The 16,118-nt window shown below is 37.9% G+C and overlaps 1 pseudogene; it reads right to left on the reverse strand.

Annotated features, from left to right (window-relative positions):
• Positions 1-2,428: 2,428 nt before the first annotated feature.
• On the reverse strand, positions 2,429-4,320 carry LOC133302184 (sugar transport protein 10-like; annotated as a pseudogene).
• Positions 4,321-16,118: the final 11,798 nt, after the last annotated feature.

A 16,118-nucleotide genomic window follows, 5' to 3' on the forward strand; every position in this document is an offset into this window, starting at 1 on the left:
CTACTCGGATTCTGATTTAGGGGGAGACGCCGACTCGAGGAAGTCAACTACAGGATATTTGATGAGATTTGCCGGAGGAGCTGTCTCTTGGCAATCAAGACTTCAGAAATGTGTTGCACTATCGACAACTGAGGCTGAGTACATTGCCTCTACTGAGGCAAGCAAAGAAATGTTGTGGATGAAGAAGTTCCTCATGGAACTCAGCCATGATCAAGACAAGTACGAGCTGGGTTGTGACAATCAAAGCGTAATCCATCTTGCAAAGAATTCAACCTATCACTCCCGCACTAAGCATATTGATGTGAGGTATCACTGGATCCGGGATGTGGTGGAAGGTGGTGAGCTCGAACTCGTCAAGGTGCACACTGACCAAAATTGGTCCGACATGACGACGAAGCCGGTTCCAGCAAGAAAATTTGAAGACTGCTGTGAAGGAGCCGGGTTGATGCTGAAACCGACGCATTGAAGTCGGAGGTGGAGATTTGTTGGGCTTCCTCCTTCAATGCTAAGCCCAAGCCCATTTGAGGGGTTTCCTAAAAACCCTAACCCTAATTTCCACCTCCTCTATATATACTCATTAGTTGTGGGTGGAGGCTAGGTCAGAGTTTGAGGGAACAAATTTCCCAGCAGTGGTATCAGAGCCGGATTGGGCTCGAGCTAGCCTAGTGATTGGCTAGGAGGCGGGTCGAGTACTTTGCGATTCGGGTACTCGGTTGAGGGGGAGCATACCAATGGTGGGTTTCACACTTGAGGGAGAGATTGTTGAGATATTCAAGTGCAATGAGTCCCACATTGGTTGGTAATGAGCTAAGTGAAGAGTATATAAGTGAAAGGACCCATGAACCCAATGCCTTAAGGTTTTGGGTTGAGACATGGTGTCAGATCCACTTGCTACGGTTGGTGTAGCCTTAGCTCATTGGTGGTGGTTCCCCGCCACGGGCTTCCCCTGGACCCGCTTGACATTGGAGTTTGAGGGAACGAATTTCCCAACACCGTATTTATGGGTGCATGGCTCAATGTTTGCACAATCACCTAAATGAATAATGTTGCCCACTTAATCATTGATGAAGATTCTACAAGTAGACGTAGGGTTCCCCTCACCTTATATAAACACACGAAGACCTTTGTAATAAGCTAGAAGCTAAGAAACTTTGAGAAAATCATCTAAAAGGAAGTTTGAGTGTGAGACCTCTTTAAATAAGAACTTTATAACCACCATTTTTTAGTTTGATCTCTTTTAATCCTACTTTTCATAGTAGAAGATTTTCTGGACTAGTATCCCGTAGTTTCTACTTCTTTGCATTAGAGAATGTTTTTCAGATTAAAATCTGTCGTGTTTTCTCCCTGTCTTTCTCATTTATGCATTTTTCATTTTTCTGTTATTTGGCCGACCTGGTGACTTCAGGCCGACCTCAAAGTTCCGAGTTCCGAGCTCGATGTCCGATTTCTGCTTCCGCACTATTTAAGGGACCTCATCTAAACACCTATTAGGCCTTAAATACCTATATAGAAAAGGGGAAATAAATAAAATATTATTTATTAATTAAAATTATTTAAATAATTATTTACTTTATTATAATTAGAATCAATAATATGATATTGGCCAACTTAGTAAACCCTGAATTTATACGTCAGCCATATAAAAATAGGTTGATGCCTTATTTTTTAAATGGATTTTTTTTTTGGGGCCTGAGCTATAGTAGGCTAAGAGTGGTGAAGTACTAATAAGCTGCTTCATCCATCAATCCCCAATTTCTACCAAATCTCAATTGATTCTTACAGGTTTTCTAATCAATCGATTTTTAAGATTAATGTAAACACTTGACCACTTCGATGGTCTGATCTGAACTTTTTTTTATGAATGATAGCTAGGCATGCACAAATATTAATGTACTCCATTTAGTGTTTAAAATTTTTTGTAAGGATCATGTTACGTGCCTATAATAATAGAATATATAATGTGAAAATTGTGTTGTGTGTTCTTAACATATAATAATAAAGACGTAGGTTAACGAGTATCTATTTGAAAATTTAAAATAAATTAAAGAAAACAAGGTAGCTCAGAAGCCAGAAAAAAATGAACGGAGATGCTGTTCTTGAACAGTATTCCTGCAAGAGATCGATATATGAGGTTTTTTTAAAAAAAATAAAAATAAAAATAAACAGGAATTGTTGTTTGTCAGAAGAAAAATCAGAAAAATCACATTTCGCAATCCTATGAAACAAAGTCAACATTATGATACAGAGGAAAATTCCAAAGTTTTGAAGTACTTGTGTAGTTACTTCCAAGCAGAGCCAAAAACACATACTTAACCTTGAGATGGACAAGGTACAGTTTAGTCAATGTCTCAAACACTTTTTATTGTTATGCCTTTTATTTATAGTTCCTATTATTTTTCTTTCTCTCATATTCATTTCTCGATCAACTTCAAGCAGTGGCCTGGTGATTACCGCCATCATTGACAGCATCTTCGGGAATGAATTTGCTCCAGAACCAGTGTGACTTCCACACCCTATTCATTTCTTCAATTGGTACGTTCTTTGTCTCGGGCAAGAGCAAAAAAATGAAGAGTGTCATGATAACAACAAAGCATGCAAAGAAGAAAAAGAGGCCAAACTTCAAGTGGCAAAGCATTGAGAGAAAGGCTTGAGCAATGGCAAAGGTGAACAACATGTTCACTGCAATATTAGTAGCTTGCCCTGCAGATCTAGCCTCAAGAGAACATATTTAACTTGGCACCAACCAACCCAATGGACCCCATGACCATGCATATGCAGCTACATATGCACAAATGAAAAACAATAGAAGGTTTGCTTCTCCTTTGCTGAACGACCCTTCACCACTCACACCAAACTTTGAAGCAATCATCGCTCCCACCGCAATCTACAACCAAACATTTTGACTTTTAAATTAATCAAAGCTAGCTCATGCAAAAAATCTTAACAGTTAATTCTATTTGTATCATTAAAATCATTATATATAAATGGTATCAATAATTAAGATTTAGTATAACATTGACTAACTTATCATGCATCACTGTACATAAATATATATGATTATTGTGAAATTTTAAACGATTTATATAGGTGGTTGTGGTTTTTACCTGACAAACAAGCATTTGGGATCCACCTTCAAGGAACAAAATCCTTCTTCCAAACTTGTCCACAGTAAAGATGGAAACGAATGTGGCAAGCACGTTAACACCGCCGGTGATAACCGCAGACATAAAGGAAGCATCATTACCAAAGCCAAGAGTCTTGAAAAGGACAGGTGCGTAAAACATAATGACATTGATGCCAGTGAGTTGCTGGAAAAAGGGAATGAAAGAGCAAAATGTGAGTTGAGGCCTATATTTTCTCTCTGCAATGTTCTTCCATGGGTGTTCAACCCTCTTTGCTGCCTCACTAGCATCAATGAGATCTTGGTACTCTTCGTCAATGTTATCAGTGCCACGTATCTTTCTCAACATTGCCTTAGCGTTTTCTTGTTGGCCTCTTTCAATCATTGAATTTGGTGTGTCACCTAAGAAAATAGATCCTACACACAACATGATTGCTGGAACAACTCCAACACCCAAAGAAATTCTCCATCCATTTTCATGCTTAGCAGTCGCATAGTTGATGAGATTTGCAACCAGAATGCCGATTGTGATCATCATTTGAAATCCCATGTTAAGTGCTCCTCTAATCTTTGCTGGAGCCATTTCAGATAAATACACTGGTACAGACTTTCATTCATTGTGTAAAAGATATTATATAATTAGTAACAATTTCTATATATATATATATGTTTTCAAACATTAAATCTTAAAAAAGCATATTGTAACATGAGAAAATCAATACTAATTAATTCTTACTTGATTACAGTATCTGACACCGAAGCCGAGCAACAAACGACCAATGATGAGCATTTCAATGTTGACAGCGAATCCATTCAAAAGTGCACCAACAAGAAAAAAACAAGCCACCAATGAACATGGAAGGCTTGCAGCCAATCAATCTTGTGGTTGTGGAAGCAAAGAAAGAAGCAACCAAAGCAGCAAGGTACAAGGAAGAGGTGAACAATGTAAGGAGTTGGTTGTCAAATTTGCAATACTGACTCTCGTTCTGTGTTTCATTATTCATCATTTGTTTATAAACAGATGGAAAGAACTTTATTAAGAATGGTTCCATGGAAGTAACTCCTCCTGTAATGCCAAGATCATAACCAAACAGAAGACCTCCCATGGCCGCAACAAAACATGTCACCAACACGAATGCCGTCACCTTTCCTTCGTATTGCCGTCCATCTCCAGAAGCAACAAAAGCTCCACCCGCCATTTTTCAAACAAATAGTATCAATGTATTATATTGACCCCTTTTTTTTTCTTCTAAAAGGATGTTTAGACCTGAACAAGGATTTGCATTATATATTGTACGTAGTTGTTAGTGATAAGATCTTAAAAATCGGAGTTTGCAATAGTATTCTGCTGTCATTCAATTTAGTGATACCCTAACTTTAGAGTATTGTTTCTTTGGGTTTGTTACCAATGTACTGTCATAAGGACTTTCGGATAACATCTAGATTTCGTTTTGAGTATTATATCTTGTTATTTAAAGGATAAGCTTTTCTGAACGTAATCTAATAATGATTACTTTATTTAGTGAACGTTATCTTAATAAAGGATTTGTTTATTAATGGGATGTTAATAAATACTTCATAAAAAGTTAGACACTATTTGGATTTTTACTTAACGAATATGAAACAGATCTGAACCAAAATTCCGGAACCAAACCAATATCTAAATTCTAGAATTTCATTGTTTATTTTATTTTTTTGGTAATCTGAATTTCATTATTAATTTAAACAAAAGTTAACCAAAAAATTGAACACAAAGTAAAACCTTTATTTGCAGATTATAAACGATTTATTTATTAATGGTGTTTTATCTTGGTGACAGAGATGTCTAGCCCAATGGACTAGTACGTTAATATTGGATCTGGGTGTCTTCCCCAAGATATCTATGGATGAGATACCCTTGAGTCAAGCAGATCACTGTGCACTGAGAACTATAAACAGCTTTGCCAAATGGGGGGTGTGTGTGCACAGTGACAACATAACATTAAGAGAGAGAGAAAGCGTCACGTACCTGTAGGTTTTACCTCTTATTTATAGAGGTTACATACGGGTAGTGGATTCTGGACTTTTAGTGTCTCTGATAGGGGTGTTCATCAACCGATCCAAACCGATTCATACCGCGGTGACCGAACCGAAAAACCGATAACCGAATAAACCGAAAGCCGAAAAATCAAAAACCGAAAAAAAACCGCAAATTTTAATTGGATTGGATCGGTTTTTGGATGGTTTGATGAAAACCGATCCAATCCAAACCGATCCAATATATTAATTTCCTACTACCTACTTGGGTCTTTCCCTAATCATAGCCTAAAAATTTCTTAACTCAATACCCATTAACCCAAGAAAAAATCTAGTCACATTTCATCAACAAATTTTTATCTTTGTAGAGCTTCTTATCTCATTGCCAAAAAAAATATATATTATAGTTTACTAATGCTTTTGTATTTAATTTTTTTTTACAAAGTCAATATATATAAAAGATGTTATTTGCACAATAATCATGAAATAAATTTTAGGATTTTCAAAAAATCGAAAACCGATCCAATCTAAACCGAAAAAAATTGGATTGGATCGGATCGGATTTGAAAAAAAATCTAAACCAAATGGATGATTATATGATCAAACTGAAGGTATTGGATCAGATGATTTTTGCTTCCAAAACCGATCCAATCCAGACCGCGAACACCCCTAGTCTCTGATGACGGCCCAAGCCCATATGTCATGTTGTCGTATTAGGATTGATATCTTGACAGATATCCTTCCATAGTTATATTTGATTAATATCTTGGATTGTCCCTTGTTGTGCTTGTCAATTAATGGGCTTCATATATGAGTCCATAACAGTTGTCCCTCAGCCAGACAGTTTGGGTGTCCGGATTGCCTGGGTGAAATATTTGCATTTATCTAGGTTTCTTCAGAGAATACTTGGATTCTTATGACTTCTTTGTGCCTATATTCTGGCTTTCAAAATTTCTAGATTTCTGTATTAAGGAATGGTACCTTGTTGCCCCTATCTCGGCAAGTACTGAGTACTCAACATGTGAGATATTATTCATGTTCCCCGAAACCGGGTTGTTGATGGATTTGAGTTGTTTGCATTCAACTGACGAGTTGCCCCCCCAAGCTCATTAATTTTGCTATCCGGTTTCCAGTTCTATGCAATGAGCTTCATTCTGGGAACCCAGCTAGAGGTTCCTACTACCTTGGTTGCTTGTTTGATCATTTTACCGGGTCATAGTTACCTTTATTGGGTTAATGATTCGATTTTTACACGTGGTGATTGTCGCATTCATTAGCATGCTGCAGCCAATTTATGCCATCTTCGAATTTTGTGTGCATTCATTGAGTGGGTTGTTTAAGGTGTCTAATTATTACCTTTGAGTGTAATGACTATGACACTCTTGACCCTTTCCATTCGTAACCGTTGCGGTTACTAAAACTAGTATATATATATATACTCGTCCTTTTTTCCTATTCCTTCTTCTTTTATGCTCATTGTTCTCCAGAAGTTCTGTTTGCTCTTCGTGATTTCCTTGAGTACCAGCATTTGCAATTTTTGCTTTCAAACACTCCTTTGCTTCAGGTACCTTCATTCTTCTCCTAAAATTTTCCATTTCTTTCGTGTTTTTGAGTATCTATATGTGTTGTTGTTTTCTGAGTTTTTCCATTTTTGAATCTTCATTTCTTCTGTTTTCGAAATTTCTTTCTGGATGTTGTTAAATCATTTGTAAATTGTGTTTTGAGTTTCCTCAGCATTTCTGGCCTTTCTGGAGAAGTGCATTTGCTTTCAATTTTGAGATTCTACGTATATTTTTCCCAGATTTTTGTCCTTTCCTCCCCCGTACTTTAAATTTGGTGTCGCTTCCATTACTTACTACAATGAGGGGGGAATCCTTCTGTAGTTGTACGTCATGAAGGGAAGAAAGAGGATGAATCTGAGTTACTAAAGAAGATCCCTCCTGGGGCCCGGTTCTGGTTGTGGGGGATACCCAGGACCGAGAAGGAAGAATGTGAAGCCATGCTTCGTGGTCACCGTGGTGACGGATCCAAGAAGAGATCCGGGTTGTCTAACCGTGGTTTGAATGAGAACCCTACTGGTCGGGGTCGGGGTTCTTCCAGATGGGGTAGAGGTTGTCCTTTTACCAATAGATGTATTCCCCAGTATTTTTCCCAAACCGGGTTAAACCCCTTTAATATCGCTTCTAATCCGAGTTCTGATGTATCGTCCATTTCCCGTGTTCTTCTCAAACCCTCCTAGCCTAAGCAAGTTGGCCCATGTTATTCTTGTGTCTTTCTGAGTTCTAAACTCATTGAGAAAGGGTGTGACTCTAGCCAAGTCTACCTTGGCGAGTTGTCGTCATGGAGATGTTCCAGGATCTACCCTGGCTTCTGGTGAGGCAGATGACCCGATTGCAATCTCGGAGAAATCCACATCTTTATCCACTAGTGATTCTTCTACTAGTAGCTTCTTTGATTCAGGTATGTCTATTCACTTCTTCTGATTATGCTTCTCCTTGTTTAGGTATTTATGGCGTCATCTCCACCAGAGATTGTAGAGGAGTCTTGTTCTGCTTAGTCGGATTCTGAGTCTCCTCCTATCGCCTTTATAGCTCGGTTTCCCTAGGTAACTTATGAAGTTTTGAGTACTACCTCCAAGATGAGCGTGGATGACGTCTCTGGGCTCAGTGTAGAAAAGATGGAAAATTATGACAGTTCCTCCTCCTGAAGATGAACTGGTTTGTTCGGGGAGGAACTCAGATGAGCCTTCCTTTTTCTTTTTCTACCAAGACCTAGTGACTCAACTCGGCATTCAGTTTCCCTTAACCGAGTTTCAACGCTTTGTCAAAGCGTTTGAACGTATTGTTAAAGCGTTTGAACGCTTTTGTGCTTACCTTGCACCGTTTCTGTCTTCTTTTTCTTTTTCCAGGTCATTACACCTCGTACTGGCCGCGAGCCACCAGAGAAGAAGGGTTGGGTCACTCTTCGCAGTGCCCCTTTGCGAAAGCATTTTAATGTTTATTATGATTCTTTTAAGAACTTTAAAGAGAATTTCTTTGAGGTTGTTGTGCAACCCGGAAAAGAACCCCGGTTCCTTCAATCTTCTGATTCGGAGGATGTAGAAGGAAAATTTCCTTTGTACTGGTCTCCTGACCATTACAATTTTGCTCCTGCAAGTTATCGGTTCAAGGAGACCGAGTTTAGTGCTGATGATATTGATACGGTTATCGCCATGGGCGAATATGTTCAATTGCATGGTTCTACTAGTGTTGTCTCCTTTATTTTCAAATCTCAAGAGGAATTTGATTCAGAAATGAGTATGATTTTTATTTACTCACTTACACATTTGTCATGTGATGTTTGATTATAACCTGGTTCCATGTTTTCTATTCGCAGTTTCAGACATGGAGGGCCAACAAAATGAGCAACCAATCTTTTTGGCTGCCCTGAGTCGAGGTAAAAAGGTTGTGGTTGTCGACTTGACAATCCGGAAAAGAAAGACCCTTGAGCCCAAGGCGAAGAAGCCTACTGCCGGTGAGAAAAGCAAAGGGATCCCGGCTGATAAGGGTGCCTCTGCCTCTACTCGAGTTTTAGCCACAGCTCCTCCTCCTTCTCCTCCTACCATTGGCCTCGCGAAGAATGCTTTGTGGCAATCCGAGGTCAGTGGTGATTTCGGTCATGTCATTTGTCCACCAGACCATTTCATTAATTCCACTCCCTTTACTGCTTCTGAGGTGAGGAAGTTAGAAAAAATTGAGGTAAACTGCATGAAAATGGCTTCAATGGCAAGGCCTCTGCTGTCTCTGAAGAATAAGTATGTTCGCACTTTGAATGAGATGAGCGCAGCCGGGGAGGAGAAGGATAAGACTCATGCCGAGCTGGTAGAGGTGAAGGAGGATATGAAAACTCTCCAACAGGAGCATAATTCCCTTCAACTTCTGCATGTCGGTAATATGCAATCCTTGAAGAATTTTAAAATTATTTATGAACGTACTGAGAGTAAGTTGAAGGAAGCCGAGAATGATGCTCAATTTTACCGAGGAGAGTTGGAGAAGTCGGTATTGGGTTCATTCAACAATGCTCTTAATCAGATTAAGGTTCTCAATCCTGGCCTCGAGTTTAACACCATCGGCTTGCATCACAAATCTTACGTCAACAATGGTCTAATTGTTCCTCCTCCTCCAGAATCTCCTGCAGGTGATTCGGCGACCCAGGTCGAAGGTGACCGAGTTGAAGGAGACGATGAGGTTACTACTCAGGACGCTGCCGAGGTAGGTGAGGTACAGATGGGCCAGGTTGAGACTCTTGCATAATGAAAGCCCGGGATGCCGGTTTTATTTGTAATCTTTTCTTTTCTTGGGGCTTTTGAGCCCCTTTTTAATTTGTAACGAATATTGCCGGGTTTCTACCTGGTCCTTTGCCTTTAATATTTCTGACACATCTTATCCGCTTCGTGCCTTTTGATAACTTCGTTTTTATACTGATGTTTTGCATTCTTATGATTCATGCTTGCCTGATAACTTAGATATGTTTCTAAGTATTTCAAGCTATTTTGATTGCTATCTATTTCCTGGTTTTTTTTGACACATTTGACATGTCTTTGCCTAAACAATTTCGTGCCTTCTTGACTTGATAAGCAGGTTTTGCATATCTGTTGCTTAGGTTTGTAACTTAGATACACTTCTAAGTATTTCAAACCTTATGAGGATTTTTGTTCCATCCGAGATGGACAGTATCATTAACTCGGATATACATCTCGAGTACTATTTATTGACCTGGCCGGGGTCAAAATATATTGTACGGATTCCGCATTTTTCTTTGTCATTTTCCATGACGTTTTTTATTTTAACTTAACTTTTTGTTAAGTTACTATTGATAAAGGTGAGCATCGCTGCCTTCATTCATGATCCAGGTTTTTGCAATCCGATTTTATCCAAGGAAAGACAATATTGTCACATGTCCTAGTCTGTGTTTTCAACCATAATACGAAGCATTTCAACTTGATCAGAGTCAGCATGACAAATCACACTTATATCTCGGATTCATAATACGCTGATGCATCATAATCATACAAGGATAAATTTCTAAAAGAAAAATTTCTCATTTATTGATATCAAAGGTATTGATTACATGAATTTGCCAATATAGTCGGTTTTAGACAATCCCTACAAAGCAAGATAATTCGCCTAGAAATTGAAAAAACTTTTAAAAAATAACCAGTCAATGGAAAGCATGAGTCAATGGCTGAACTATATTGAGCACTGCAGGGAGAACCCTTTTGGAAGTAAGGTCTAAACGCCCAAAATCAGATTTTGAATTCTAAATGAGAATCTCTAAGGTGGTGTTTGGTTGGGAGCTTTTCAGTGGATATCTATGTTTCTCAAGTATGGCTTTTAGAAACACCATGTTTGTTTCAGGTGGTGTTTGGTTGGGTGGATTTTGAAATAAATCCATGCAAATGAAGTTGGCTTTCCTCAAAGCATGCGTTTGGTTGAGAGTGAATTGGGTGAATACCTAGGCAAGATCAATGCCTACCATTCTCATTTTTGTGTCATTTTCCTATGCTTCTGCACTGTTCAGAATCCATTGTAGAAGGTGGTTTTTTAAAGAAACCTGGCTAAATCACGTAGAGCCACAATATATGAGACCACAATACCCTCCGATCTTATCTTGATTGTGTGGTCACCAGCGTATTTGAGTACATACAAACTGATTCAGCTAAGCTTCGTTGGGTGTGTTGAAGACCACTTTTCCACTCGGTGACCGGAAGAAGTGACTTTGCACGGTGGGGGAGAATTGAGTGTTGGTTTGTGTGGTTGAAGGTGTTAGCCTAAAAAAGCTGTTTAACGCTCACAAATAACTCTGGACCTGGGCTTCTATTTATTTATGTTGACCCCTTTTTCTGCATGGTTGATGAACGGGTGATGATTTCTGGATTATTGGGAGGGGTAGTAGCCATGGCGGTGGAGAATTTAGGTGTCGAAGAATTGGGGAAAAAAAAGAAGAGAGATAAGAAAATTTGGTGAGAGAAGAAACAGGGTTATTTTCGTAAATGTTACTTTTTTTCCTATCTATATTTTATTTACACCCAAACATAGACTTTATAAAAGTTACATAATTTTCCTATCTAAATTTTTTCCAACCAAACAACTTTTTTTACATTTTCCTACTAAACTCACTTTCCAACCATTTTCCTATCAATTACATTTCCTTAGTATTCAAAAAATTTATCCTCAACCAAACGCCCCCTCAACGTATTTTCACCAAAAACCCATCTATCCAATTTGTCTGGATTTATGAGAAACATAGATATCCGCACTGTTTAGAAACCCAATTTGAAGGTGGGATTTTTCGGAAAACCGGTTATCTGGCTTTTAATGCACTGTTGATTTCATAAAGTTACCTAATGTTCCCAGTAAAGTTTTTTCCCACCAAACAACATTTTTTTACATTTTTCTAGGCTTTTTGACCCTTATGCCCCTTAATTAATAATTAATTACCAAATTGCCCCTCATTCAAAACTATTTCGAAAATTTACCCTTCCCAACAAACATAACACCAATCTGCCCCTGTTTGACCGTTGACCACGAAGCCTACCCGGGTACACCATTACCTACCCGGGTAAATTTTGAAACTTTTTATCTACCCGAGTATGTAGGGGTGTACCCGGGTAGAGTTCTTGAATCTGGGAAAATGTTTGAATTATTTACCCGGGTACGGAGCAGTGTACCCGGGTAAACATCGACGGTAGGGTTTTAAAATACCCCAGCAGCCCCATTTCGAAAACCCACAAAAGGGGTACCCGAGTAGAGCTGCTGGAGGAGTGTCATCTTGAGCGATTTCAGGCATAATCTTGCACTAATTCGTCTTGTTTGTGATCATCATTCGCGGACCTTGCAACCTCTCTGCCTTCTACCGATTGAAATCGATCAAAGGTGCATTTTTTTTCAGTTTTTTCAATTATGTTATGATTTCTGTTCTGATTCATTGTATTTTCGTTTATATCATTTGATTCTGTCCGAATTATTTTATCAATTTGTATGTCATACGCTTACCCTAACCCTAACCCTAACCCTGAATCTAACCCTAACCCTAACCCTAACCCTAACATGTATCTAATTTCTGATTTTGGTTATTTTTTCAGTTTAATAGTGTGACACAATGACCTCTCGACGCGTTTCAAAGCTGCCAGTGACCCATTCCGAGAGAAGAACCAAGAGTCGTCACGATGGGTCGTCATCCTCTCAGCCCCAGGCTGCTTCGAGTCAGGCTCCGGACTTGACGTTCGGATATTTGTTTGAGGATGACATTCCTTCACACGAGAAGTTCGTGAAGTTTTTCATGACCCGGAAGATCTGCGAACCGAAATCACTGGATTCGGCATTCTTCAACCTAGAGCGTTTTGACATCGTGCCGCTTCTTGAGCAGACACATTTACTTCACCTGGCGGAGATGCGGTGCCCATACTCGGAGGTTATGGTAAGAGCCTTCTACCAGAACCTTGGCTACTCGCAAGGCGAGCTGACTTCCCGTGTCTGCGGGATTGATATCATCATGACTGCTCCTATCTGGACGGAGCTACTGGGGTTCGATTTTGATGGTGTCACAGGAGCAGCACTATATGATGGAGACAGCCATCATATATTCTGGACGCGATTTACCCGGGTACACTGCTCCGTACCCGGGTAAATAATTCAAACATTTTCCCAGATTCAAGAACTCTACCCGGGTACACCCCTACATACTCGGGTAGATAAAAAGTTTCAAAATTTACCCGGGTAGGTAATGGTGTACCCGGGTAGGCTTCGTGGTCAACGGTCAAACAGGGGCAGATTGGTGTTATGTTTGTTAGGAGGGTAAATTTTCGAAATAGTTTTGAATGAGGGGCAATTTGGTAATTAATTATTAATTAAGGGGCATAAGGGTCAAAAAGCCCATTTTTCTACCTATCTCACTTTATCTATCTTTCCAATCATTTCTCTATCTATTACATTTCCCTACTATTCCAAAAAAATTTCCTCAACCAAACGCGGCTAAGGAATTTTCCAAGTTGAAGGAGTTAGAAGTACCAAAGAGTAACTGAAGGGTGCCTTCTGATATGGGATGATCCAAAAATGGTGCATCAGCAGCATCATCACCCATTGCTTGATTGAATAATAATAAGAAGAAAAAATTGAAATTCAAAATAAAAATTGGATTTTGATGAAGAAATAAAACACCCCACAATCTAATTAGTTGCGATTGCAGCGAATCTGATTGAGCGAAGCAAAAGGTGTTCAATGGCGGTGTTTCCCATTGAAGCTCCAAGCAATGCAACGTACTGTGAACTGAACCGACCGGTAGTTGAATTGTTCAACAATTACAAGACTTAGACCGGTTCGACTAGAAACCTGTCAATTGTCATCCAAATCTTTGGGGCTGGTCGCGACAGCTTTAACTCAGTTATCAAAAACAGCTTCTATTTGTTTCTTAGATTTGAATCCTCTCGTATAATTTTTTTTTCATATTATTTAACTACAACCACCTTTCTCTTTCTTATCTGATCATGTGAAAATGAATGGTTAATCAAATATAACATAATTTTATATGACCACTTTTCCTCCTGAGGATCCAAATCCTAATATGCTCGGATATCAAGCTACGATAGAATCAAATTTTGAAAATTTTAAATAATTTGCTCATTTAATTTATAAAAGTATCCCACAATTTGCTGTATTTTTTCAACGAATCACATGAATAATATTAATAAGGATTTTTTTTTTGGTAAACATATTAATAAGGATTTAATATTTTTATTTTTATTGCAATTTTTTTTTCTAATACACTCATATAAAAGTGAGTGAATCCATCATAATGAGAAGAGATAGAGAAAATTAATAAGGTCTATCTACTTTTACGTGAGTAAGGTAGAAATTTTTTGGTTTTTTATTTTACTTTTTCCTGTACATGAGATAAAAGGGGAATAATTTAATAAAAAATAAAAGGGAAATAAATAAGATGTTATCCTCAAATTGGAATTTGCAACAACAACAAAAAAGCAAAAGATAACTTCAATAAAAATCTCACAATTTCCGGTTACCAAAAACAAAACACAACAAAGTTACGTAAGTTCAATTGGACTCTATTACCTTCTCGCTAAATTTTCTTCTTTGCATATATCAAGGAACCTAAAGTTCTGCCTCATCAATGGCTTATGTGTAGCCCTTCTTCCTCTTTCTAAATTTCCCTCTACTGTTGTTTCCCTCCCTCAACACCTCTTCATATTTTTTCTTTTCAATTGTTTTAGCCGTTACAAATTCACAATGCATTGAAATATTTTACCGTTTCAACTTTATTTTGTGAGGGTCATTGAGGTTTGGTTCCCTACACTCCATAATGTTTCCTTTGATTTTGCCTTTGATCCTCCATGATTTCTTAAATTTCTCTAGTACTAACGTACTGTTTTTGATTGCTCAAGTATTGAATTCAAAAAATTAACATGTTCTTCCAATTATAGATATACATGAGTTGAGTTTTTGGACTATATAAAAAAGAGCCGTTTTCAGAGTAAAAAGCTTTTGTTTTTAATCTTATTAAGAAATTCACCTAATTTTTAGTTTAGTGATCCTTTTTTTTTTTGGGGACATATTTTAGTGGTCCTTTATCTGGGTTTTGTTCTGGTTTGGTGAGATCTTTGCAGAAAAATCATGGAACAAGTTAAAGAACAACGTGATGATGCTGATATAGAAAGGGAAACTTTGGTTTCAAGTTGACAGTGAAGCCAGAAGTAAAATACAATTATTGCCAAAAGATCAAACCACATAGAATTTAGCTTGCGCTAAAGTTGTATTATTTATAGAAACTCAACTAATAGTAAGATTGTATCATAATTTAAAAAAAAAAATTATACCATTTCTAAATGTTAGCTGGTACTAAAACACCATCTAAAGAACAAATGGCTCTGCCAGTGTAAGTTGTTCAGAATCCTAAAAGCAATTGCAGATTAGTATCTCACAAGCCAGTTTTTCTTCAAGGATTTGTCTCTCTCTATCAGATCAATTTAGTGCATGTTAGTGTATGAAGTTCAAATTTTTTAATTCCAGATATATATAATATAGCCACCATTAATTCTAGCTGATACAGTTTCCAATTTTTAACTTTAGCGCGTTTGACAAAGGATAAAAAAATTTACCTGAGAAACTTAATTACTGTAATACAGTGAAAAAGTGAGTTTGGTAAGAAAATTAAAAAAAAAATTATTTAGTAAGCTGAAATATTATAAAAAATTTGGTGTAAGTTAAACTTTTTTTTATTGTCACTTTTGGTTTCTCAGACAAAATCAAAATATCACCAAAATGATGATATTCTGAAGTGGACAAATTCTTGTAATTTTACACATTACATCGTGTTGGAATAGAAGATTCTATATGTTGTTATGATTTGCTGTGATATGTTGTAACCTGTAGTTTGTTAGGATATGTATAACTGAGTCCTATTGTAATTAAGTGTAGTTACTTATCTTTAGGAAGTTGTTTTACTATTTGGTAACAGACTGTTTGGTAACAGCCGTAACAGCCTATTCTATTTAAGATACATTGATGTACAGTTTTAAATCAATGGAAATACTATCAATTGATATGGTATCAGAGCGATCCCTTGTTAAAAAAAAAAAACTTCCGCAACGTGTAGACTCTGAAAACAGTGAGCAGGAGATAGCTTCTGTTGAAGATGGCCAATGAAAACAGCAGCAGGTTGAAGCCATCAGACCCTGGATCACCATTCTATCTGACTGGATCAGATAGCCCAAGGATTCTTTTAACAACCGTTATGCTGAGAGGAGAAGCCAACTACGAGAATTGGGAAAAGTTTGTTGAACGTCCTCCATGCATTCACTGCGGGAAAACTAATCATGAAGCCTCTCGATGCTGGCAAGCATTTGGCTATCCTGGACGTGGTGGTAGCAGAGGACGAGGACCTGGACGTTTCGTTCCATGCAAAGCCATTTGGTGCACACGCAGCTCAA

Source organism: Gastrolobium bilobum, unplaced genomic scaffold (assembly GCF_033153095.1).
Source record: "Gastrolobium bilobum isolate Gb01-03AN ecotype WA unplaced genomic scaffold, APGP_CSIRO_Gbil_v1 utg55787, whole genome shotgun sequence".
Lineage (NCBI taxonomy): Eukaryota > Viridiplantae > Streptophyta > Magnoliopsida > Fabales > Fabaceae > Gastrolobium > Gastrolobium bilobum.